Below are 27,131 nucleotides of genomic sequence, written 5' to 3'. Positions count from 1 at the left end.
TCAGGTAATTCACAATCCTTGTGGTCAACAAGGATTATCAAGCAGTTTCTTAAAGGATTTTATCGTTCTTTGCCGCTGGTCAGACCACCACCGCCATCCTGGCAGCTTAATATAGTTTTGTCTCAAAGTATGAAACATCCATTTGAGCCCATTCACAGGGCAGACTTAAAATTCTTGTCATGGAAGGTTGCACTTCTTCTTGCCCTGACCTCAGCTAGGAAAGTTAGCGAAATTCGAGCTTTCACAATCCAAAGCCCTTTCTTGCAGTTTAAAGACAAAGTAGTCATTTTGCAAACAAATCCAAAATTTATACGCAAAGTTCCTTCTGACTTTCATATCAACCAGCCAGTTATTCTAAAGTCGTACTTTCCAAATCCGTCAACGCCAGCGGAAAGATCCCTGCATTTCTTGGATGTCAAAAGATGTCTTAAGTTCTATCTGGACATGACAAGAAGTTTTAGAAAATCAAACCAATTATTTGTGTCATTCAGTGCCCCTAGGAAAGGGCAACCAATTTCTAAACAAGGAATTTCTAGATGGATATCTAGTTCTATTAACTTCTGACAACGCTGCATGAAAGCCCGTACGCAGAACATCGCATACACACTTCACTAGAGCTGTAGCAGCATCCGCTGCGCTCTTCGCTGGTGTGCCCATACAGGACATTTGCAGGACGGCTACCTGGAGATGTACGCACACTTTCACAAAGCACTATTGCTTGGAAGAATCGTCACAAGGAGATGTGGCAGTGGGGCAAGCGGTGCTGCGGCATCTGTTCCAGTAACGGTGAGCTGTACTATTCACCTTTTCTCCCTCCTACCCTGTATAATGATCATCACATTGTATATGATAATGACGTTTTCTTTCCTTCACAATACACTAGTTGTTTAGCACTGGGTAATTATTCTTTTGTTTCCATAACCATTAAAAGTTTTCTTTTCTATTATGGAATTGCATCTTTAAATTGATATAAAGTGTTCATCATACAAAGTGCTTCACTACTGCTTGCTACTCTGATTCAAGCATGTGAATCTATGAAAGTTCCAATACTGGAGTAACAAAATTAGTTACTTACCCGTAACTGTATTTCTCCAGTATTGGAATCTTTCATAGATTCACATGCGACCCTCACACCTCACCTGGGAAGCTCACCGTTACAGGCTATATACCTCAACTTCTTCAGCACTCGTGCTGTAGGAAAATCTGAGGCACTGGAGCTTCTCACAGGAGTGTTCCGGGGGAAGGGGCAGCCTGATTGGCTCAAACCTGGTTTGGGTCTTTTTCCTCAAAAAGACAAGGATAGACTACTAATGTGGTAGGCTTTAAGCCTGTATACGCTTTTGTTATAACATTGCTATTATAATACACCGGAGACTCCCATCTCGATGACTGGGAATGATTCAAGCATGTGAATCTATGAAAGATTCCAATAGTGGAGAACTACAGTTACAGGTAACTAATTTTCTTCATGACATGTAGTGCTGTAGATTTACATGATGTGCATGCTCCCGCCATCCAATGTTGGGCCCACATGTGTGCAGTTTTTCTTTGAAGAAGTCTTTCCAGTCACTTGGTACTGTGACTCCTCCACTTGGCAATAATGAACATGGTGATCAATTCTGTTCTTAAGACTGATTTCCCACACAGTGGGTGAGGATGGAAAGTAAAGCGAAGCAATATATAAAAAAATGTCCATGCATAAGAGGAAAAAAGAAAACGTAATACTACAATGGCCACAAAGGTTCAGGGATGAGGCCGGACGCATGCGAATCCACAGCACTACATGTCACAAACAGATGCTTACAGGGTAACATTTTCAGTTAGAGGCATGTGTGGCTGTAGATACACCAGCTGTGCATAGACTGTCCTCCTAAAATGTGGCGGCAAGCCAGTGGGTGTTGCAGTAGACAAAGCGTATGAAGAACTGCCTAGCCAACATTAGCTTGTTGATGGGATAGGACATCCACACATTTAACGTTTTGTGAAAGTACGTGGTGTGGACCAGATAGCTGCTTTGCATGTATCAGCTACGGAGATGTTCCCCAAGAAGACCATAAAAGCTCCTTTATTCCGAGTAGAGTGTGCTTTAGGAGGAGTGGGTAAACTCCTCTTGGATTAAGCATAGCATGTTGTGATTCATTTTATTATCCATCTTGCAATGCCTGGCTTGGATACAGCCTTTTGTTTGTGGGGTTTAGAGAAAACAAAAAAAAGTTGATGTGATTTTCTAAATGGTCTAGTTCGATTAACGTAGTACATAAGGACGTGTCTTACCTTCAAAGTATGGAGAGCCCATTCCAAAAATGAATAAGGTTGCGGGGAAAAACAGGACGGTCAAGTGATTGGTCAAGGTGTGAGAGTCCACCATAGGGAGGAATTTGGGGTTGTGCAGAAGACAACCCTATCCCTATGTACTTGGAATTGCTAATGCCTGAAGCTCACTGTAACGCCTGAGTGAGGTGATAGCAACCAGAAATGCTACCATCCAAGAGAGGCACTGAAGGAAGCAGTTCATCCATAGTGCATTGCCGCTGGGCTGTGAGAACCTGTAGACTAACTATGTACTTTTGGCATTTTCTGCTGCTACAAACAGGTCTATCTATGGGAACCTCCATCTGTGAAAGTAACAGGAGGACAACTTGGTGGGGGAGTTCTCATTCATGGACTTGTTGCTGCCTCCTGCTGATGTCAGTAAAATTGTTGTTCATTCTGGAAGATACTCTGCTAATAAATGAAATCTGTGCTGGAGAGCCCAACGCCAAATGCTGTAGGATAGCTCAGATAGCTGTAGAGAGCCTAAGTGTTCATTTGGTTGAAACAAGGGGAGCAGTGTCTGAAAGGACTGGATCCTGGCAGGATTTTGATGAGTTATGCCTACCTCCAAGTTGAGAATACACCCTACACGCAAGTCTGGATCTGGATGGGTTGGAGGTGGGATTTTGAGGCACTGATGGTAAACGCTAAGCGATGAAGCAGATCTATTGTGACCTGTGTGTGTTTGAGTCACTGCTGTCGGGTGGCACTTTTGATAAGCCAATCATCCAGAAATGGGAAAAAGTGAGCACCCTGTCTCAGTAGGTGTGCTACCACCACCGCACGACTTTTGGTACAGTAGTCACCCCTAATGGAGAGCACTTTGAATTGCTAAGGTCTTCTGCTGATCACAAATCTGAGATACCAATGATGAGCTGCATGCACTAGCATGTTGAAATAGGCATAATTTAGGTCGAGCACAGTCAGAAAGCCACCGTGCTGAAGAAGCGGAACGGCATCCTGAAGAATCACCATGTGAAAATTCTGACAAGCTGTATTCATTTAAGGTCCAGAATGGGCATGAGTGACCAGTCTTTTCTGGGAAACCTGCTGATCGCTGCAGACAGGTTCTATAGCCCCTTTGAAGAGCTTTGAATTCCTCTGTGAGCAGCCTTTGACGTTTCGATGAGATGTGTTTGCGAGGTTGAATGGTGGGAGTCAGGGGTTGTGTGAGTATAGTTCCTTTTAGAGAGCTACCCTTGCCTCTACCTCTGGAATTGCTGCCCCTATAGGACCTATTTATAAAAAATAAAAAAAAACATGGGAAAGGACTGCTGGCCTTGAGTGCGCTAAGACTTCAGGGGAGGTGGTCTGAGCCTCCACAATTTGGGGTGCGACAAAAGGAACTGCTGGGAGCCAATGTTTGCAGTGCCACCTTCACTTTGGCTGTATTGGTATCCTTTTTCATTTTTTCTAAAGTTTGGTCCACCTGTAGATGAAAGAGGTGCTCAGTATCAAAGAACATGTTCAGCAGATTCTGCTCAACTTTCGGGTTAAAGCCAGATATTTGAAGCCATATGTGTGTGCGTAGCAAAATGCTCAAATGTACCCCTCTGGCAGCGGTGTCAGCTGTATCTTGGACACAGCAGGAAGACCGGTGAGATCAGTTTGCCCTCAGAACCTATCTCCTGAACCAGTTTTCTATGCACTTCAGAGAAGTATTGGAGGAGCTCCTCTAATCCATCCCAGTGGGCACAATCATATCTTGCAAGATGGCTGACAGAATCAGCAATGCGCCAGTGGTTTGCTGACTGCACAGCCAGCTGTTTCAATGCAGCATCTATGCATTTGCTTTCTTTATCTGGTGGCGGGGCATCCCCACTGTCCTGTGAGCTGGCTGGGTTACGGGCAGTGGTGTTTACCAGGGAATCGGGTGGGGCCAGAAGGGGAGGCTTTTACTTTTTTTTTTTTTTTTTTTACCACCCTAGGTGTTATAACCCTGGAATAGATAGTGTCTTTAAAAACTACAGGGGTGTGACGTAACATGCCCTTGAGCACAAGGAGGTACCAAGTGGAGTGATTAGGAGAGGGTTTAGAGGACGTTCCTCTCTAAGGGTGTAGTGTGGAGTTCCGCCTTATGAAAGGAGGCACCCCTACTGAATTTCCCAAAAGGACGTGGAATCATCAGAATGGGAGGGGCGGACAGGGTTGGGTCTTTGTCTCCTGATAAGTCTACATCGTAGGAGTCCCATGTGTCACCCTGTGGGGTGGGGGGGGTGTCAAATGAGTCACCCCCCTCCACCACCAGAGTGGGGAGACCCCCGAAATGTGAATTCAAGGGGGTCCCCTGGAGAAGCAGGCAGGGAGGGAGAAGGCTGAGCAATAGGGTGGGGTGATGGTGGTGCATGGGTTAAGGGACTGGTAGTCTTTTCTGCTTTCTTGTGTTTTGTCAGAACCAGAAACGTGTAAGGCCTCCTCAAAAGACAGCGGACGTTTCGAGGATGGAGCAGCACGGCCGCCAGAGAGTGGGCTAAGCTCTGCAGGTGTTGAACTTGCTGGTCAACGCCAAAGTCTTCAACTCAAAGTGCCTTGGGTTTCAGTGCAGAAGTTCCAGTCATTGCTGAGGCACATGTGATCGGTGCAAATGGTTGGCTTGGGGCCCCTGTCGGGGTGATCTGTACTGACACAGTCGGTCACAAAGAATTCTTCAGTGCTGAGCCGAAGCGGGGCAGGGCATCTGAAGCGGTCTGTCTGTGCCGACCTTGGCCCAAAGACAGTGGTTTTCCGAAAGGTAATCTCTGGTGTTCCAGAGTGATTGAATGCCCTTTGGATGTAGGATGGTTGGGGGTGGTTGGGGGGGGGGTGGGGGGGGGGGGGGATTGTGTGTGTGTGTGTGTGTGTGTGTGTGTGTGTGTGGGGGTGGGGGGGGGGGCGTGGGGGGAGCCATACTCAGGTGAAAGGTCCTCTAATTCGAGGTAAGAACCAGAATGTTTCCAAGAGAGAAAGCCTTTTCATCCACAGCCAATGGTTGCAGGTGTTGTTTACCCTAGATGTCCTCTGGACCAGAAAGGTCTCGGGTGCCATCACCCTACGTGACATCTAGAGATGATGAGAATGACAGTGGCGAAGTGTCATTTTGAAGCGGAAGGAGTGGCAAGCATTGCAGGCAGCCTCGTTGTGTTCCAGCAACAAGCACAAATTGCAGACTTGATAGAGCTTGGTCTGAGGGCTGCAGTCAGCCCGGTCTCTGCTAGAGCAAAGTAATTAGATGTCAGTCTGAGACAGAAAGTAAGGGAGATGCGATCAAGATACAATACAGATGGAGGGAAAGAACTACATGAGCCGAGAAGAGCACAGCGAAGGTCACGGCCCGGAGTACAAGGGCACACGTCCAAACCTGACAGCAGAAAGAAAACAATTTAACAATAGAGGCTATAAGCATGCACATTATTACCAAGAGAAAGTGTCACAGTACCTCAGGACTTAAGACTAATTCGAAGAAAAATAACTTGCACACACTAGATGGCAAGAGAAAAGCATAGCATGTGTAACTACAGCCACGCATGCCTCAAACATAATGATTTCAGTTAAAATTTACATTTTTGGGCTCCACAAAGGGGTAACCCAACGACTTAGTTAATCTAAATATTGTTCGTCAAGATCAGGGATGTGGAATTCCTATTGCCTGACACCCAGGACATAATGTTTGGGGTCAAGGGCAACACATTTTCATATTTATTTTGTCCTTGGGACAAGTAGGCCCAAGACCCTGCAGCACAACTAGTAACTAAACTTTTTAAGGTCACACTGCATTAATGACAGTGGTTCCAGAAAAAAAAGTGTACACACATTTTGAGAACGTTTAACAATATGAGGTTATGTATAATGCTCCCAGAATGCTCATTGAATGCTCATTGATTAGTTGCAAATGTTTGCAGGAGCTTGCGATTCCTTGCATTCAAAATAAAATATTCAGAAAAGAATTCAAGTAGGGGAAAAACGTTTTGCTTCTAAGAAATCTTAAGTGCTATTTTTATTTGAAGCGTCATTTAGCAAACTATGTTGATGCATACTAGTATTTTCCAAAAATATTCCTAATGGAAAATAAGTGTAACCATTTTCAACAAGATTATGGGAAGCATGAAAATAAACAAGCACTGGCAAAGCCAACTGATCGGACATATTTTGTGAGTCTTTTGGTTTCCTCAGTGTGTCCCTTGTTTTGACATGGCTTTTGTAATACTTTATTGTTGTGGGAGCTGCCAGGCCCACAACATTGTAACAAACACTAGCAAAAAGAAAAAAATCTTTTTTTGTCTCAAAAAGGACACATTGCCACCTGTTGCGTGACAAAGGCCCTGCAGCCCTCAGCACAACATCTGCCCTGAGTGAGCTGGAGGGGCCTTCATGTTCTTTGCAGCCCCCTGCCCTGCCCCACAACCACCAGTTTCGTTACACCACTGGTTGCCTTAGTAGTTCCTGGCACTGAGCAAAATTGACTGTGTACCAATATGCTCCTTGTGGAAGAGCAGAATGCGATCACTCACAGTAAAGCCAGCTGAAAGATAGAGAAATAGAAGCTGAATAAAAACAGAATGTCTTTGTTAAAACAATACGCAATTCTTTAAGAATGTCCCAAAAGTGCACCCATGGTATACGTCATTGAATTAGTGGCTTTCATGACTTCACAAGAAGCTACAGAAGTGGACCAGGAAATCGTACTGCTAGAAAATATTTATGAACTGTATTTTAGCATGAGAAAATATGCATGTGTAAAAATCTATTGAGAATTTACAACCTCACTCACCCTTCAACCACTTTTATCCCAACCCTGGAAGAACATCTACTTCCGCCACTGTCAGAAGTACATTTCCAACCTCTCATTATGGGAAAAGATTAGAGAAGAGCTTGTGAAAATCCTTAAAATATGCAAGTCAGTAGGTTTGCAGACTCAAAGACATTTCAGCCCTGGAACTATTGCTTACTGCTTCCTCCAGCCCCAATATATAGATCTACGGAAAGGTGGCAAAATAAGGAAATTGCTATAGTGGGGATTGAATTTACAAGTATTCAAGACCTACTAAGGTAGAGGCCCTAGCATATTCAGAGGCTATATTCAGAGCTCTTACATAATGAGACTGCTGCCATAATTTGTGGCCGGACTACATGGCACGAAAGGGACAAGTAGATTTTTTGTTTTACAAGACAAGTCGACTTAAGAAGCAACCTGCCCCATGGACAAGTAGCTTTTTATTAAATTCCACACCCCTGGTCAAGATGTACAAAAGTGCGAATGGACAAGGGATCTCATTGCCTCCTTTATGCAAGTCTAATAAAAAGCTAAAATCCAAAAAGTAACAGGTGAATAAGAAATAGAAAAGAAAATGTAATTTTGCTTGAAACACAAGAACCAAGGTTGACAGGCTTTAGGGTCTAATTTCAACAGGTGGAATTTATTTTGAGAGGGTGATGAACTAGAGTACTCTATCACCCACCTGTCAAATTTAGAAATGTTCAGCCATCAGTGAACATCTCTTGCACTGGGAGGAACTGCCATCACGGCAGTCCTTGTCAAAGTTAGACCAACAGCTATGTCAACAAGATGGAGCCATGCATGAAACTTTCAATCCATTTTTTATTTTCTAATATAATCCCTGAAGTGGGATTTGTTTTTGAAAATCACAAAACAATGATCCCCTTGCCATGGGAGTTTTCTCCCATGGTGTAAGGGCCTTTTGGAATTTTTACTGCCCCTTACCATAAAGGGACGCACAGTGTAAACATGGCATTTGCTCGCCCACTCTAAATAGGGCAGTCAGATAAATGGCAAAACCTTTGACGGCTGTTACTCGGTCAGTTGTTGGAAGTGTATGTCGATGGCAGAGACGGAGTAGTCATTGCCATCGACAAACTGCCTTCCCAACTTTAAATGAAGCAGGCGCACCTTTAGTTTGCATGTAAAGTATGAAGCATTTTATCCGCTACTGACAGCGGGTGAAAATGGAAAGTTAATCAGTGGACTGATATTGAATGGGGAGATAGCTTTTGGAGGTAGATGAAGGAAAGTTCATTGTTTAATGGTAGGTCTGTCACTTTGTGGTGCATATAGTCAAAAGACAGGGTCCGATTAACTTTGACAGTACAATATTGAGCATCCAAGGAAAGGAAGGCTTTCTAACAGGGGTTAAACCTCTTCTAAGGGCTTCTAGGAAATCTTCATTCAAATGAATTGTAAAAAATACACCTGCGAAGGGCATCTGCAGCCACATTTACTGTTAAGAATACGCTTTTCACTTCAACGGTTTATTAGGTTCCTAGCATTAGTATCCAACCTCCTCAGGCAACGAACTGATCGCAAATTACCACATTCAAAACTACCCCAGAAGCTTGACACTGGCTAGAATGCTGTGACCTCAAAGTGATTGTCACCACTTTCCAGCCAAGAGATCTAGTACAAACCACAACACATCTCCCTCCATTATAGTGTCATATCAGAATACAAGAGTAAAAAAAAATATTAAAATAATAAGCTTCTAATGAAACAAATTACATCATGAAAATCATGTGTACAAAAAGAAAATGAAACATTATATACATACACTCACTTTATAACAGTAGAAGGTTTCTTTATTTAATAAAATTCTTCCATTTCGTGACTTAATTAAGTCACTTTCCCCATTATGCAGTCCCTGTGCCAAGTAATTTTATATCTCTCACTTCTTAACAAAAACTCTTTATCATTCAAACCCTCCACCCCATAGCTCTTTTAGGCATAGTTTCTGAACCAACTTCATTTAGTTTGGTTAATCTAGATATACTCCAGACATCCCCAAAGTCTAAAATTGCGACATTACTTTTAAGAGAAGCTATCCCAAAAGGACCCATGAATTTTAAATGGCCCTTTCTTATTACATCAGTCTTTTCACTAAAACGGTCACTGACCTTGAACTTTGATTGATGTGCACAATTCTTAGCATCATAGTGAGTTTTATATTTATTTTGATGTTCCCTTGTACGCAGAACAAGCTAATCATTTGGAAAGTCCACATTTTATTCCCCAACTTATTTTTAACCACACAGGATTGAGATCACAAAGTGGTTTCCTGCCTTTAAGTGAAACAAATGGAGATATAGATGTTAAACTATTAGGAGTGACAGGGTGTGCCCACCAGGTTTCTCTCAACATTTCTGTTAGAGATGTCGTATTCAAAAGGACATGCTATGCACAATTTTTTATTATTTTATTCATACTCTATGCTAAACCATTGGTTTGAGGTGAATCGAGGACTGTGTTGAAATGAGTTGACAGTTCTTCAAGAAAATGTTTCATTTCCTGGGGGGTACAAACTATACTCCATTATCAGTTATAAGAGTATTCGAACACTCTCCTTAGAAAATTCTTCCTTTAAAAATGTAATTACTATTTTAGTGTTTACCGCAGCCACACACTTTGTGACCATCACTTAGAGGTATAGTGTACCAGCAGCATAACATATTGTTCATCATTGGCTAGAAGATAAAAGGACCCTGAACCTAGCTTAGTCCATGGCTCCACTGGAACCTCAACATGACAGTGGAACTGTGTGATTTTTCTTTCTTTTGTCACTATTCGCACAATGTCAACAATCATTTACCACTACTTCAACCTCTTGATCCATTCTTGGCTTCCAGTACTATTCATGCAAACAAGCCTTGGTCAAGTTTCTCCCTAAATGTCATTCATGAGCCAAGTTAATTAACTTCTGTCTCAAAACATCAGGAGGTACCATTCATCTCACCCCCCCCCTTAATATTTTCCCACCACTAATGCTAAGTTTGTCTTTGACATAAAGAAATTCATCCACATTAGCTGGTATATCTTTCATGTTTGGCCAACCATTTATAATGAATTCCTTTAATGTAGATAATTCTAAGTCATTTGAAATAACATTATCCCACTCACTTTATTCCAGGGCTGATTCATACACCCAATCTACAGCTATTTCTACACACACATTTACACTCTGGTTGATCGGCAGTCTAGAGAGACAATCTGCCATTGCATTCCCTTTCCAGGTATATATTCAACTGTAAAATTATATCTGGCCAATCCATCTGACCACCTCCTGATCCTAGGGGATACATTCTAGATCTCCTTACATAAGGGCTTACAAGTAAGTGGTTGATGATCCGATGGGAACACAAATGGTATTCCCTATTAAAAAAAACATAAAGTGGATATTTGTTCAATACACAGCTAAGGCCTCTCGTTCAATAACTTTACTCTTCAGCACCTTTTAACGAGCAAGAAGCAAAAGCTATCACCTTCATTTCAACATTCCCCATTTGGGCTGAAACTGAACCCAAACCCTTCCGACTGGCGTCGGTCAATAAAATTGTTTTCCTATGAGCATCAAAATGTCCCAAAGTTGGTAATATTCCAATGCTGCATTTAATAATGTTGAAAGACTGATCACATTCTTCAGTCCTGTTAAAGTGGACACCTTTCTTAGCAGCAACCTCAGTGGTTGAGAAACACTAGCAACATTTTGGATACATTTCGCCAAACCAAAAAATTATCGTACTTTGTCTTTGTTTTCTGGTTTGGAAGCTTCCACAATACTGTTTGGCAAATACATTTTTGGACTTCTACTTTCACCTGAGATGGTGTGCCCCAGATAAGTTACAGTGGATACTTTGAACTTACATGTTTCCTTTTTTATCACCAAGCCTGCATTTTGTAAGTGCTCCAAAACCTTAAACGATATTTCGTTATGTTCTACATTGGTTTCTTCCGTTGACCAAAATATGATCCTGGAAAAACAAAACTTTGTCCAACCCTTCTAACACTTTCTTCATGCCCCTCTGATAGCACACCACTGCAGAAGCCAGTCCAAAAGGCATCCGGATGAATCTAAATGCTCCCAAAGGGGTTACAAATGATATTAATGACCTAGAATCAGGGTGAAGCATAACCTGGTGGTAAGCAGAGGACAAATTCATCACAATAAATAACATAGCATATTTGATTGAAGCCAGAGTTCCAGAAATACTCGGTAATGGTTGACGATCAACCCAGATGTGTTTATTTAATCCTCTCAAATCAACACACATAAAAGTCTCTTTACCGCCATCCTTTGGTGCTTGCACTATGGGGGGCCAACCACTCAGGGCATTCAATTTCTTCAATTACTCATCTTCCCTTTAATTTTTAATTCTTGTTCGAGTGGTGCTATCATATAAAGAACTTTCCTTACTTTAGACGCACATTCTTAAGAACAAATCAGAATTCTTTAGTAATCCTCAATCAGCCAAATACTTTAAGGAACCTAGAAATTCTCATCAGAAAATCTGTCATTCGCCATTATTAACACTTTCTGTTTGGAATTTGGATTTGATATTATCCCCATGTCCCTTTGATGTCTCCAACCTAAAAGGTTATTCCCCTTTTCGCTACACACACTTTCCCAGCTGTTTCACGCTCATCAAATTTAATTCTCATCACAAATAACCCAAAACACATATTTTCTTGCCCTAGTACCCAACAGGATTTAGATCCGGTGGTAGTAATTCCATTTCTTCCTTCCGAAATATTGAGCTCCAATTCTTGTCACCAATCATCATGTATGGTGATCCCGAATCACCAAGTACAACAACTTTTTTTCCTCCCACCACAATTTCACATTTCAGCATTTCTATAGGATCTGCGTCCACATATTTATTATCCTTTAATACTGAAAATAAATTTTACTTCAAATTTATTCCATATACGCACCCTGGCATAGTGCCCTTTCTTAACACATCTCTTGCAGACTGCAAACTTTGCAAAACATCCAGGATTATTGGAAAGATGTCCTTCGCTCCCATATTGAAAACATCTCACACCTCCACTTTTTGTTGATATTCGAGTATCATTGAGAAAATTGCCGCTTCTCAAAGTTTTTATCTCACTCCTTACTCTTTTTTCTCTGTATGTCTACTTCATTCTCTGCATTTCTACCAAGTCCTCTGACTTCATTCACAAACTGATCCAGAAGCATAGCGCCTTTTTCATCACGCATTTCACACGCCCACATACTAGTATTCTCCATGCCTTCAACTATAGCTATTGTCTCTTTCAAAGTTGGATTTTTTTTCTAATAATTTTTCTTGTACTTTTACATTGTTCGTGCATCTGACAATCTGGTCTTTGAAAAGAGAACAGGCCTTGAAAAATCATAAAAATGTTACTAGACCTGCAGATCGAGTAGCTTCAATAATCTACTCGACCTAACTGTAATGTACTTTACCCGGAAACAGGTCTCAAATTATGTGATCCTAGGCAATTAAGGTATTTTAGTCACCTTTTTCTTCATTCTAACATGAGTGCACCTTCAAATATGTGAGTTCAACATTTCTGCTGTAAAAAAAAAAAAAAAAGAAAGAAAAAAAAACTTCCTCTTTTGTATGATTAAATACACCAAACGATTTTTTCCATGTATAATAAATCTAGCCCACATACAGAGTACACATGATCCATTTATGACTTACCTCTTAGTTTACTAATAGCTTTTCCATGAGGGCAGGAGTATTTCTCAGTTTATGTTTAAACACTCACTTTAAATAAATATATAACTAACGCACAATGTGGTAGCCCAGTGTCATTTACAGACAGTAAATTGCCAAGAAATGTCAAAAAACCTTCCCACTAACTTGCAGCTTTACTGATAAAACTATATAGTATATTAACAATCTTTGAAAATTGGGTTTCAGAAAACATGTATCATTTGCACATCACCAAGTACAGTGTTCTGACTTTTTCATCCTATTAAAATATTTTCTTTCTTCACACAGAAGTACATAAAATGATCTTTCACAGCTACTGAAATATATTTTGAAATGTTTGTAAAGCTGACTTAGTTATATAAATGTTGTGTGTTAGAAGAAAACTGATACCAAAAGCCTTTCTTTTCACATAGTTCAGACAGTTCACCTTACAAAATCCTGGAACTCTGCAGTCACAAGGAAAAGTATCTGCGTTGCAAGAAGGCAAACTGACTTCTGAACTCTGTCTCTGACACATAGTAAATGTGACAAGAATAAGATTTGAAGGCATCTCAATTGCGAATTCAGTTTCTGACTGAACAGAACACCTTTTCTTTATCCACTAGCCAGAAGGGTTTAGTGGAATCTAAAAATAGCTCGACCTCATAAAATAAAATTCCCCATAGTGAGTGGTCAAGTAGATTTTCCAAGCCCTGGAGAATCAGTCAGTTGTAGAAATTCACATGAACGAGCTAACGTTTTCAAGGCTGCAACAGACATGCCATTTCTTTCCTGTTTACCCTGCACTCTCGTGAAGAACTTGTGCCTTTCTAGTACCAAATTAATCTGTGCACCAAAATGGTTCTCAAACATCATTACAGACATCTCAAAAACATTGTATGGTTCGCACTTCCCATGACCAATGATGATTTCCTCCATACTCTCATACTCTCATGCACGTTTCTCCTTTCTATTCCGAAATTATGTAATACAGCTTGTTTGCGAACAACCAAAAATGTTTCTCCCCCAATAGCAAGTATGAATCAAATATCTGCTTCCATCTTTTCCACAACAAAAGAGTATCTCCCTTATCTGAAAGGAAATGAGGAGGTTCAGACATATTAGCACCTGCCATAATGTCTCAATATTTGAATTGGTAGTAACACTAGTAGTACTTTGGGCTAACAACCTACTTCTCACTTGTTTAAAAAGGACTACAGTGTGCTAATCACTGAAACGAAGACCAGCAAATAGCGAGAGAGAGAGAGTAAGGGAGAGAGAGTAAGGGAGGGAGGGAGAGAGAGAGAGAGAATTAAATTCTGCCTCATTATCAACAAATATCAATGGTGTGCGGATCACTTACTGACCTCAAAGGTGTGCGTATCACCGCTAGTTGCCGAGTGATCCAGGTGTCAATTAATAATTAAATATTAATAGTGTGCGGATCACCGCCTGTTGCCGAGTGACCCGCATGAGAAGGACTCATCAAAACTGGGCATAGGAATTCACAATCAAGTTTTCCCTTGTACGTAAGAAGAAACGTCTTGGAAACCAAACTGCTTGCTCTCCAGTATTCACATTCCCCAGCTTTATCCAATCACCCTGGATGTAATGTCACGCACTCACGACATCAATCATGCTGGACAGAACGTCATGTGCTCCCGTTATTTTGTTCGCAGACACCAACGAGAGCACACCTGTCTCCCGACTCAGTGCCTTCAACCGGTCGCACATGTGCCAAATTTCCACCCACAACTCGGTTCAGCAAAAACATACACAGCAGTTCCACTCTCTTGGCAGCTCCCCTCTCAACTTGGTGTCCACAATATCACTTCAAAAGACGCTTAACATGGCAACACTTTCTCCCTCGTCACCCATGTTAAAAATACCCTTTTCACTGCAAAGGGTCTTCATAAACCTTTATTATGTTCGTAGAATGTTTATCCAACCACCTCAGGCAGCAAAACCGATCGTAACTGACCACATTCAAATCTCCCTCAGAAGCTTGATACTGCCTGGAATGTTGTGACCTGAAAGTGATTGTCACCGCATTTCAACCAAGTGATCTAGTGCAAACCACAACATTTACCCTACAAGATATAAAGTACAAGACATTTAGCCAGGTAAAAACAGTAAATTGGTACTATCTCTGGCATGTTCTCAGGTCTGACTGCGTCTACACATAGGAGATGCGCAATCTCTTCCACCTGAAGAGAAAAGAGGCTCTAGTAGAAGGAATACTTTCTTTTTCATGGTCTAACTGCCACCGGGAAGGTTTTGCTGACCGCACTGTTTAAATCAGGAGGCGAGTTCAGTGATGGAAGGCTGAGGTGAAGTATTTTGGATGACATCTGTAGGAAGCTGGCCTGGTGTGTGGTGGGTACCCAAGGTACTTATACCAGATCCAGGTATTCCCTCTTAATGAAGTGTAGGCAGTGTCTAGAAGCCAGGCTCTCTAGCGGTAGCTGTGGATGAGCAAGGCTTCAAAAGGAGAGATGGATAGCTCATGCAATACCATTGAAGTCACACAGCACTTACACACATGAAAGAAAACACTCAGTTGTAAACACAATAAAACAAAATACTAGAAGGGCAACCCTCCAAAAGGACGTAAGTAATACACTAAATATACACACTAGTAATCAAAAATAGGCATAGAAAAGGTTAGAAAATAGTGCAAATAACCAATAATGACACCAGGGGGAGCACAAACCATATACTAAAAAAAAAACAAAAAAAAAAAAAAAAAAGGAATGCAAACACAGGAGCCCCACCTAGGTAAGTAGAATGTGTAAGGGGGGGCTGAGAGTACCAGAAAACCACAGAGATAAGTAACAGTACCCGCCGCCCACCCACCCCCCTAGCAACCAGGAAAGCAGGAGAGTAAATCACAGGATTTTCCTCCAACCACCCAAAAGGAGGAAAAGAAGACACCCAGAAAAGAAGAGGTGGGGGTGGGGTATTTTTAATCACAGGGGATCCTCAGCATCGCAGAGAGTCCACAGGAGCAGAAGCAGCACCCACAGGAGTCCCACAGGACAGGGATACAGGAGTTGTAGAAGGAGCCCATGCAGCACTACAAAAGAGGATCCCACGCCGCCAGAGAACCACGCAGGAGGCTGTGTTTTGCAGGAAGGAGTGCTGGGGGCTTGAGCTGCACGTCACCTGAAGACCCCTTGGAGGAAATGCCAACAAGCCTTGGCACCTGCAAAAGACATAGTGCACAAGGGTACTGTCCTGCGTGGGAAAGCAAAGGTTTACCTCCACCAAAGTTGGACAGTTGACAGAGGGGACCAAGAAGGACTATTCTGGATTACCACCCATTATGCAGGATGCACACAGCTCAAGATGAGGGGAGATCCACACAACCGGTCATCATTTGCTGTAGGTGCCTGCAGTTGCAGGGGAGTGACTCCTTCACTCCAAGGGAGATTCCTTTTTCTTGTGCAGGCTGAAGAGTTGCTGTCTTTATAGGATGCGTCGCCGGGGAAATGTTGCAAAGCTGGAAGGAGCCGTGGAAAAAAAGTTGCAGAAGAGTCTTCTTTGTTGATTGCAACGTTGTTGGTTCCTAGAGGGTTCAGTCACGGTTCCAATGGCCAGAAGTGGAGGTTGCAGAGGAATCCTGCTGGAGTCTTCCAAGCAGAATCTGAGGACCCACCCCAGAGAAAGACCCTAAATAGCCCTGGAAGGGGGATTGTTCACCTAACCGGGTAAGCACCTATCAAGGAGGTGGCTCCGATGTCACCTGTCTGGACTGGCCACTCAGATGCTCCCAGAGTTCCCTGCCAACCTTGCACCAAATAAACCCTTCAAAGCCAACCAGTGGCTTTGGGAGTCTACCCTCTCCTAAGCTAGTTCAAATTAAGATCCCACTGGGGCATAACGAAAGGCACAGACGGGAATAGATGTACAAGCCCTTTCAAAAACCTCTGCACTATAGGTGATTTAAACAGAGATGGTTGATCGGGCAACTGAAGAAAAGCTGATAAGGCTGCAAGATAGCCCTTGAGAGTCCCCAAGGAGGAACCCTGCTGGACGAGAGACAAAATAAACATAAGGATGTTAGACAGCGAAGAAGACAGAGGATCAATAGACCTCTCTGAACAATATGAAACAAAACGTTTCCAATGGCAGGCGTAGATCGACTTAGTAGAGGGAGGCCTGGCTGCCAGAATGACATCACAGACCTCGGGAGGGAGGTCATAAACCATCAACTGTCGCCGCTCAATCCCCACGCATGAAGGCGCAGAGTTGACCGGTTCGGGTGGAGAACCTTCCCCTGTTGATGCGACAGAAGATCCTCCCGAAGAGGCAGCCTGATTGGAGGACCGATGCTCATTTTGAGGAGCTCTGGATACCAAACTCTCCATGCCCAATCCGGAGCTACTAGGATTACTTGGGCTCGGTCCTTCTTGATTTTCTTGAGAACTCTGGGCAGAAGTGGTATAGGCGGAAAGGCGTACAGGAGGCCTGAACTCCACTCGCGTCGAAAAGCGTTGCCTAGCGATATCCCCCTTGGAAACTCCAACACGCAAAACTGCTGACATTGCGCGTTCTCTGCGGTGGCGAACAGATCTAACCAAGGCTCTCCCCACTGCTGAAAGAGTCCTTGCGCCACCTCCGGATGGAGACACCATTCGTGATCCCCTAAGCATTTTCGGCTGAGTTCGCCTGCTCTGGCATTCAGAGAACCTGCCAAGTGTTGAACCACCAGGGTCATGCCCTGCTTTTCCAGCCATGTCCAGAGACGTAAAGCCTCTTGACAAAGGGTCCACGCCCCCATACCGCCCTGCTTGTTGCAGTACCACATTGCAGTAGTGTTGTCTGTGAATACCTGCACCACCTTCCCTTTCACACCAGGAAGAAATGCTTTTAATGCTAGCCGGATCTCTCGAAACTCCAACAAGTTGATGTGGAGCCCGAATTCCGCCAGAGACCAGTGACCTCTGATCTCCACCTCCCCCAGATGGCCGCCGCATCCCAGAAGTGACGCATCTGTCACTACCGTTAGATCTGGTTGGAGAAGGGAGAGGGGTCTGCCCTTGACCCACTCGCAGTTCACTAACCACCACTGCAGATCTTTTGCAGTCCCCTCCGAGAACTGAACTACGTCGGTAAGATTTCCCTGATGCTGTGTCCATTGGAACTTCAGGTCCCACTGCAGAGCCCTCATACGCCATCTGGCATGTTTGACCAACAGGATGCAGGAAGCAATGAGACCCAGCAGCCTCAGAGTCTGTCTCACCGAGATCCAGGATAGAGGCCGAAACATGGGAATCATAACCTGAATATCCTGAACCCGCTGATCGGGAGGATAAGCCCGAAGCTGCACTGTGTCCAGAACAGCTCAGATGAAAGTGAGCTTCTGAGAGGGAGTCAGGTGTGACTTCGGCACATTTATAGTGAACCCCAGCGAATGCAAAAGGTCCGCCGTCGTCTGGAGGTGGGTGACGAGAGCCTGGGCCGTAGGGGCCTTCAACAGCCAATCGTCTAGGTAGGGGAAGACTGAGATCCCTGACCTCGCAAATGAGCTACCGCCATCACCTTTGTAAACACCCAAGGGACACTGGTGAGACCGAAAGGAAGCACGGTGTAGGAAGTTGGCTCTGTATGTACGATTTCGAAGTAAGAAATAGCATGCACAGAGTCCAAGGGTTCCCCTTAGAGGTAAGATAGTGGCAAAAAGAGATAATTCTAATGCTCTATTTTGTGGTAGTGTGGTCGAGCAGTAGGCTTATCAGAGGGTAGTGTTAAGCATTTGTTGAACACACACAGGCAATAAAGGAGGAACACACACAAAGACAATTCCAGGCCAATAGGTTTTTATATAGAAAAATATCTTTTCTTAGTTTATTTTAAGAACCACAGGTTCAAGATTTACAAACAATACTTTAAATGAAAGGTATTTCACTTAGGAACTTTGAATTAGCAAAATAGCATATAGAGTTTTCACACAAATGGCAATAAGCTATTTTAAAACTGGACACAGTGCAATTTTCAACAGTTCCTGGGGGAGGTAAGCGTTTGTTAGTTTTTGCAGGTAAGTAAACCACCTACAGGGTTCAAAGTTGGGTCCAAGGTAGCCCACCGTTGGGGGTTCAGAGCAACCCCAAAGTTACCACACCAGCAGCTCAGGGCCGGTCAGGTGCAGAGGTCAAAGTGGTGCCCAAAACGCATAGGCTTCAATGGAGAAGGGGGTGAGGGGGTGCCCCGGTTCCAGTCTGCCAGCAGGTAAGTACCCGCGTCTTCGGAGGGCAGACCAGGGGGGTTTTGTAGGGCACCAGGGGGGACACAAGTCAGCACAAAAAGTACACCCTCAGCGGCATGGGGGCGGCTGGGTGCAGAGTGCAAACAGGCGTTGGGTTTGCAATAGGATTCAATGGGAGACCCCAGGGGTCTCTTCAGCGAAGCAGGCAGGCAAGGGGGGGGGGGGGGCTCCTTGGGGTAGCCACCACCTGGGCAAGGGAGAGGGCCACCTGGGGGTTGCTTCTGCACTGGAGGTCGGATCCTTCAGGTCCTGGGGGCTGCGGGTGCAGTGTCTTTACCAGGCGTCGGGTTCTTTGAAGCAGGCAGTCGCGGTCAGGGGAGCCTCTGGATTCCCTCTGCAGGCGTCACTGAGGGGTTTCAGGGGGGTCAACTCTGGCTACTCACAGGATCGCAGTCGCCGGGGAGTTCTCCCTGTAGTGTTGTTTCTCTGCAGGTCGAGCCGGGGGCATCGGGTGCAGAGTGCAAAGTCTCACGCTTCCGCCGGGAAACGTGTTGTCTTTAAAAGTTGCTTCTTTGTTGCAAAGATGTTTCTTCTTTGGAGCAGAGCCGCTGTCCTCGGGAGTTCTTGGTCCTTTTAGATGCAGGGTAGTCCCCTGAGGCTTCAGAGGTCGCTGGACCCTGTGGAACGCGTCGCTGTCGCAGTTTTTCTTGAAGTGGGGAGACAGGCTGGTAGGGCTGAGGCCAAAGCAGTTGGTGTCTCTGTCTTCTCTGCAGGGCTTTCAGGTCAGCAGTGCTTCTTCGTCTTCAGGTTGCAGGAATCTACCTTGCTAGATTCTGGGAGCCCCTAAATACTCAATTTAGGGGTGTGTTTAGGTCTGGGGGATTAGTAGCCAATGGCTACTAGCCCTGAGGGTGGCTACACCCTCTTTGTGCCTCCTCCCTGAGGGGAGGGGGGCACATCCCTAATCCCAATTGGGGGAATCCTCCATCCGTAAGATGGAGGATTTCTAAAAGTCAGAGTCGCCTCAGCTCAGGACACCTTAGGGGCTGTCCTGACTGGCCAGTGACTACTCCTTGTTTTTCTCATTATCTCCTCCGGCCTTGTCGCCAAAAGTGGGGCCGTGGCTGGAGGGGGCGGGCAACTCCACTAGCTGGAGTGCCCTGGGGTGCTGTAACAAAGGGGGTGAGCCTTTGAGGCTCACCGCCAGGTGTTACAGTTCCTGCAGGGGGAGGTGAGAGGCACCTCCACCCAGTAGAGGCTTTGTTACTAGCCACAGAGTGACAAAGGCACTCTCCCCGTGTGGCCAGCAACATGTCTGGTGGGTGGCAGGCTGCTAAAACTAGTCAGCCCACACTGGAAGTCGGGTATGGTTTCAGGGGGCATCTCTAAGATGCCCTCTGGGGTGTATTTCGCAATAAAATGTACACTGGCATCAGTGTGCATTTATTGTGCTGAAAAGTTTGATACCAAACTTCCCAGTTTTCAGTGTAGCCATTATGGTGTTGTGGAGTTCGTGTATGACAGACTCCCAGACCATATACTCTTATGGCTACCCTGCATTTACAATGTCTAAGGTTTTGCTTAGACACTGTAGGGGCATAGTGCTCATGCACCTATGCCCTCACTTATGGTATAGTGCACCCTGCCTTAGGGCTGTAAGGCCTGCTAGAGGGGTGACTTATCTATCCCTATAGGCAGTGTGAGGTTGGCATGGCACCCTGAGGGGAGTGCCATGTCGACTTAGTCATTTTCTCCCCACCAGCACACACAAGCTGACAAGCAGTGTGTCTGTGCTGAGTGAGGGGTCCCCAGGGTGGCATAAGACATGCTGCAGCCCTTAGAGACCTTCCCTGGCATCAGGGCCCTTGGTACTAGGGGTACCAGTTACAAGGGACTTACCTGGATGCCAGGGTGTGCCAATTGTGGAAACAAAGGTACAGGTTAGGGAAAGAACACTGGTGCTGGGGCCTGGTTAGCAGGCCTCAGCACACTTTCAAATCATAACTTGGCCAAGGAGGCATTTCCTTACACACGGTCAACTGAAAGTGCTCGTGGCCCACCTTGAACCGCAGGAAACGCCTGTGGGCTGGCAGAATAGGAATATGGAAATATGCAACCTGCAAATCCAACGCTACCATCCAGTCTCCTTGGTCTAGGGCAGACAAAACCTGAGCAAGAGTGAGCATCTTGAACTTCTTCTTGAGGAAGAGATTGACGTCCCTTAAATCCAAGATAGGGCGAAGGCCTTTGTTCTTTTTGGGAATCAGAAAGTAGCGGGAATAACAACCACTGCCTACTTCTGACATCGGGACTCTTTCTATGGCTCCCTTGGCCAAGAGAGCTATAACTTCCTCGAGGAGCAAAGCTAGATGGTCCCCCATCAGCTATTCCTTTGCCGGAGGGATAGAAGTAGGGAAAGAATGGAAGGGAAGGGAGTAGCCCTTCCGTATGATCTGCAGGACCCACTTGTCCGTGGGGATGGAAAGCCAGTGAGGGAGATGAAAACGAATTCTCCCTCCAACTGGATGGACATGATCCATCAGAACCACACTAGGAGGGCTTGGGACCAGTGGAGGGGGGCTGTGTGGCGGCCGACCTCTGGCCAGACCCTCTGGGTCTGATGGTACCACGACCACGTCCTCTTCCGGGATGCTGTGAAGCCTGAGGACGGTGGCTAAACTGTGGCTGGCAAGGTACCACACCCCTTCCGAAGCCTCGAAAGGGGCGAAAGACAGACTGCTGTTGTGCCGGTCCCGAAAGGCCCAAGGATCTGCCCGTGGCTCGAGAATCCTTGAAACTCTCAAGCGCATGTCCATCAAGCTAGACTGGACATCCCCTGAAAAACCAGTAGAACGTAGCCAGGTGTAGCGACGTAGGGCCACTGACTATGAAATTGCTCTGCCCAGCGAGTCGGTCGTGTCCAAGCCACACCGGATCGTAAACTTGGCTGCATCTCTCCCATCCTTGACAGCCTGGGTGAGTGTCCCCTGTACGCCCTCTGGGACCTGGGGCAGCACTTGTGCCGCCGTATCCCATAAAGTATGGGAATAACGGCCCAATAGGCAAGAGGTGTTTACGGACCTCAATGCCGGGCTGGTGGAAGAAAACATCTTCTTGCCAAGCTGATCCAGCCTCTTGGATTCCCTATCCAGGGAGCGGAAGGGAAGGCACCACGGGAAGTTGAGGCTTGGACAACCAAGCTCTCAGGAGTGGGGTGTTGAGTCAGGAAACTAGTGTCGCTGGGAGCGGGTCTATGGCGGTGGCCCACCGTCCTATTCACAGGAGCCACTGTGCTGGGTTTGGACCACGTACCCAGAAGGACGTCTGTAAGAGCCTCATTGAAGGGCAACAACGGCTCCGATGTTGACACCCCGGGCTGAAGCACTTCTGTCAGGATATTCGTCCTGACTGGCACCGTAGGCAAATCTAGGTCCAAGACCTCAGCTGCCCTTACGCACCACCATAGCGAGAGAAGCACCCTCCTCCGTAGCCACATTAGGAGGAGAGAGCATACCAGTATCTGGAGACGTGTCCAGTCCACTGGCGTCCCCTAGATCCTCATACCAGTTCTGCTGCAATCCAGTTTCCAAAGGGTCCTCAGACCCCTCCCATTCCTCTCCTGCATCCGGCTGTTCCAAATAATGCTCAGACAATGATCTGGGCCGAATTGACTCTGTCGAAGTCGGAGTCGACGTCGTACGACGTCACTCCGGATCATCCGGAATAAGGAGGGGGCTGCCACTGTTGGGCGCCGGTGGTGGAATCGGCGACGTCTGACCCGGCGGCGAAGGAGGCCGACTGCGAGAGACCGGCGCCGGTCCGGATCCGGTATCGGATCCTGGGGTCTCCAATGGCGGCAAGGCTGAAGCCGACGGCGTCGAATCTGGAGGGGCCCCTGCTGACCCCACAGGGCCCGAAGACCCACCCGAGGGTACAGCCCGCTCAAAAACGAGACGCATGGCCTCGTAAAACTCTTATTTGAGCCGGGTCGATCCGGTCCCGGGAAAGGGGGGAAAGACGCGGGGTCGACCCTGGCGACGGCTCCGCAGAACCGCGCTCGGAACGTCAACGTTCCCTAGACGCCTCGCCGGCCGACGGGCATGGCGAAGACGAAGTCTGCTTCTTCTTCTTCTTGTGCCTCTTACCTTCGGAAGACCTTGAATGCGAGGAAGAGGACTTTGGGCTCCGGGAGCGGTGCCGCGACCTCCTCCTACTGCAGGACCGTGACCTCCGTGGAGTCGCGCCGACCGAAGACGAATGTCGGGCCGCAAGAAGCTTAAGGGATCTCTCCATCAAGGCTTCCGGCGCCATGGCCCGACAGTCGGAGCACGAGGTAGAATCGTGGTCCTTGTCTAGGCACCAAAGAGAGTCGGTACGGATCCGTCACCGACATGGTTCGATGACACGCACCACATGGCTTGAATCCTGTCTTTCTTGAAGACATGACTTCAAGCAGTCAAAAAAGCGTAGACAAACCGTCGAAGCAGGGTAGCTCTTTCCAAAACTGCGCTTAACCGGCGCGGAAGGAAAAGAACTGACGTACGCACGCCGAGACGGCGTCTATATAGACAACCGTGATGTCATAGACGGCTCCAACGATGCTGACGACGCACGCGGAGCTGGTCGGCGCACGTGGATCCGAGCGACGCCGTACGACGGCATGCGTGCAGGGTACTGCTCTGAAAAAACTCCGGACTCGAAGCTGACGCCAGGGAATTCTAAGGTAAGGAAGCTGCAGCTACAAGTCTCTATCAGATAGAAATTGTCTCAATAACCTAGAATTCAAACCCCCATGGGGAGAAATTTCAGATGTGTTTTCATGACTACTTTGCTGTTACGGAAGAGTGTATAAAGCTCATGAGAACGAAAGTACTTGTATGTCACTAACCCTGAGCACAAAGGGAAACACTGTAGCAAAGCCTTGTGAATAAGTTCAAAAGGTGAACCCATCAACCTAGAAATAAATGTTTCATTCCAACACTAGGGGCAGATGGGGTCCTTACCACAGGAAAAACATTTTAAAAAGCTTTCCAGGAAGTACTTAACATGGATTTTGAAAAAGGTTTGTGAAGGACATTTTCTGTAGGCAGTAATGGCTCCAAATAGCTTCCAAGAGGACCTTGATTGAAGAAAGTTCTAAGCCTAAACTGCCCTAATGAAGAAAGCATGGTAATAATGGTTCTTCTCTACAGGTGGTAGAATTACCATGGTTTTGAGAATACCAGATGCAGGATAACTTCCGTCTGAAAGAATAAACTCTTGTAGATTAATTTTTAGGTTTTTTACAATATCCATAACATTCACAAAAACTTGCGGAAGTTTGAAGTGCACATATTGGATAAGTTCAAGAGCAAAGCTGTGAAATTCAAAGATGGTATTTAGGGATGGAAAATCTTGCCCCACAGTACTTGTACAGAAGGTCTGGCCTACACAGCAGCTTCCTGTGTGGTGGAGGTGAAGCAAAACTGTGATCCACTATTTGGTGGCCACACTGGATCAGATCAGTCTGTTTCTTGAGTGAGACAGTTTGACGAAGACTGCTAGTATCACAGAAATTGCTGAAAAGTATAAATAAACATCCCAGATTAGTCCAAATATAGGGAACTTCCCCCACCCCTCTCTAGTGTGGGCATTTCTTTCTCCACTAGCACACACAAGTAATTGAGGGAAACTCCAGTCAAGAAGATGTTGTGAAGGAATACACTTATTTGGATTTTCCTGAAACATCCTGCACAGCTGGGCTGCCTGAGCATTTAGGATCCCCAGAAGATTGACTACAGGGATTCTCTTGAACCTGGCTAATAACCACTTCCAAATGGTTTGAGCCTCAAGAAAATGCCTTGGATCTCGTTCCTCTCTGCTTGTTCAGATAATACATAGTAGTTGTATTTCCTACCTGAGCAATGCATGGAGTGAGTTTTAAATGCTGGAAGACAAGCTTTCAAATCTACAACACTGATGTGATATGATATGATGTTTTGAGGCCAGTTCCCTTGAATTTACAAGTGATCCATGTGGGCTCCTCAACCAATGAGGGGGAATTCGGCTCCATAAGGTGTCAGAGTGACTATGCCCTCCAATTGATCCAGTAGCTTGACAACCAGGCTCCTAAACACTCATTCATTTGTTTCCCTGTTTAAGGGAAGAATGGGTCTGAATTCGTTCTTGGGAATTTCCTTTTCACCCGAGAGTAGGAGAAATAAATTCTCAAAACTTTCGGTGAAGGGGGAACGTCCTCTACGGCTTATTTCTGCAAGATGTTTACTTCTACCTAACTTCACCAGATTTTACATCTTTGTTGGTATCACCAATGGAGGATATCTGAATCAGAGTCTGTATCTATTCTGAACAATATTCAGCACCCATTTGACGTTCGAGATGGAACTTCACTCTTCCAAGAAATTTGATATGTTGCCCCTCCCCCCACCAGAGTGGGTAACAGAAGAAGGCTAAATGGACAGTTATTGCTTACTTCTAGAGGGAGACTTATCTACTACTGCAGCAGTTTGGTGACCCTTTCCTTTCGGTTGGTGCCTCAAGGTAATGATCTTGAGGCCACTGTGGGGTCTGATAACTCTACGGGTAGTAGCAACACTCACAAGGTCTGTACAAATGTTTATTCTGTTCTTTAATTTCTAGAAGTACATGACTTAGCATCTCCATCGTGGTTTTCTACCACACCATTTTATCAGTGTGACTACAGAACAAGGAATTACTACAAAAAAGGTATTTTCGAAATCATTTGCCGAGTCTGTTTTGAGGCACTTAAGTCTCAACCATTAAGAACCCCTCAATGAAAGGGTATGACAATATCCATGTGCAGCTATGGTAGAGGTGTCTGCTGCCACACTGAAACCCTGGCTTGATACCATCATGCCTTCATTTGAAAACTTCCATTAAGTCCTCCTGGAGTTTTCTAGGCATGTCATTTGCAAACACAAAGACCTGTTGTGCCTCAGCAAAAAGGGCTGTGGTACTCGCAATCTTCATTACGTTAGCCTTATTACAGCACATTTTCCTCCCCAAAGATTCAATCTTTTTGGTCTTTATTCAGCTGCACAGTGGACAAGGAAGTAGTGGCTTGATAATTCTTCACTGACAGCACTTACTGAATCGGGTGCATACCCATTCAGAGACTCAATGGGACCTGCTCAGCTGGTCCCATTTGTTTTGCTGTTATGAAGAAGCTGATTTAGACAAAACTGGTGGTGTGAGTAATTCCTCTGGAGGTTCTTAGAAACTGGAACAAGTGGAAGTAGAGGCCTGTTGGATGACTTTTGATAGGGTCTTAAAAATCTACTGGAAGTTCTGACTGCTGATAATGGAAAAGTTGACTTGTTAGCTCCTTATTTGTTCATAACAAACAGAAGAGATTCTTGCAGGGGAAGAATCTATCAAGGTTTGTGTATTTCCTTCCATTCCAGGTGATGTAGAAGACCACGAAAAAGAGTAGCGTTTTCCAGGACAATGCCGCCTTTTAGACGAACGCTGGGTGGGCGAAGTTAGCAAAGTATAGCATGAATGATGTCTGACTTAAATCTTGTCTTAGATCTACCATGAGAGCTGGGTTAAGGCAACAGTGAGCTTGATCGCTTCAGCAGAACAGTTAAAAGGATGCCAAAGGTGGTTTTGACAGAGGCCGAGGTCGTGAGTGTTCCCAAAAACATACCCATTCACTGTCAGAAAGCGCTCAAGAAGCCATTGCAGGCACCTTATATTTCACTCTTGCAGTTGTCACTAACAATCTGAACTTTTCAGCAGGTGACCTAACGAGGGGAAACAGATAGGCAGCCTCGCACAGCCTGCGCATTACAAGGCCTTCTTCCGCACTGCCTGGCTGTGGTCAGTGAAGATATTACATTGCTATGTTCAATATACATGTTGTAGCTACCACTGCTTAATAAGCACACAAACACACCCTTAGCTTCTCACAACAAACCATGCACTACTTGGCTTTCTACAGTACATACAAGCATGCATTACCTGGCCTTGCTCAGAGCGTGTAGTACTTGGCTCTGCACAGTACACAAGCCTGCGCTAGTTGGCCTTTTCCAGTACACACAAACATGAGCTATTTGGTCTTTCTCAGAACACAAACATGCAAGCTAGTCACTCTCAGCACACACCCACTGGCCAGCCCTGATCAGCACGCACCCACTGGCCAGCC

At 45.4% G+C, this 27,131-nt stretch overlaps 1 protein-coding gene across 2 annotated transcripts in view; it reads right to left on the bottom strand.

The window, feature by feature from the left end:
- The window catches only part of DDB1 (damage specific DNA binding protein 1), a 682,863-nt gene that overhangs the window by 442,552 nt on the left and 213,180 nt on the right, over nt 1-27,131 (bottom strand). The gene's annotated exons all lie outside the window — the stretch shown is intronic.

This window comes from Pleurodeles waltl, chromosome 3_1, assembly GCF_031143425.1.
Source record: "Pleurodeles waltl isolate 20211129_DDA chromosome 3_1, aPleWal1.hap1.20221129, whole genome shotgun sequence".
NCBI lineage: Eukaryota > Metazoa > Chordata > Amphibia > Caudata > Salamandridae > Pleurodeles > Pleurodeles waltl.
This window is presented reverse-complemented; position numbering and strand designations above follow the sequence as displayed.